Source organism: Oncorhynchus nerka, linkage group LG23 (assembly GCF_034236695.1).
Source record: "Oncorhynchus nerka isolate Pitt River linkage group LG23, Oner_Uvic_2.0, whole genome shotgun sequence".
NCBI classification, from domain to species: Eukaryota; Metazoa; Chordata; class Actinopteri; order Salmoniformes; family Salmonidae; genus Oncorhynchus; species Oncorhynchus nerka.
In genome coordinates this window covers 18,952,653-18,953,355 of record NC_088418.1, presented here as the reverse complement: position 1 = coordinate 18,953,355, position 703 = coordinate 18,952,653, and positions in this window count along the sequence as shown.

Sequence of the window (703 nt, the reverse complement as noted above, 5' to 3'; positions counted from 1 at the left end):
TATGTGACTAATGGGTTGTTTTTACGTGTGTGTGTGTCAAAATCCAATGAAAAATGTTATTGGTTGCGTACACATATTTTGCAGAAGTTCTCGTGGGTTTGGCTAAATGCCAATGTTCATAAAACAATACACGCAACCTGAAAAATGTAAAGAAAGGAATTAAGAAATATTAGAACGAGTAATGTCAGAGTCCAGAATATAAACATATATGTAAATGATGGTGAGTATGGACATTATGGGCAGTATATGACAGTATATTAATTATGGACTGTGTGTGTGTGCGCACATGTGTGTGTGCATGTATGTGTGTGTGTGTAGACAGTATATGAATTATGGAGTGTGTGGGAGAGGGAGAGAGACCTGGCTGAGGTGAGTGAGGTCAGCGATGGTGCTGGAATGAGGTCGATGATGCTCCTCGGTGGTCCTCACCCGGCTGTCGATGGTGGGGTGAAAGGGAGAGCTGTCCACCTGGACCAGGGTCTGTGGGGTGGCTGCCCTCCTCACCTCACAGACAGAGGAGCTTAGACAGGCCAGCAGGGAGAGCACCACTATGGAGGGAAGAAACATTTACAACTTTGTTACTGATACACCAGTAATACTACAGACACTTGTTGACATGTCTTCTACTGCAGTGATTGTTTTATTACGCCGTCACAAACAGAGCAGGTAATAAGCTTAACGTACCACAATACTGTAGACAGTT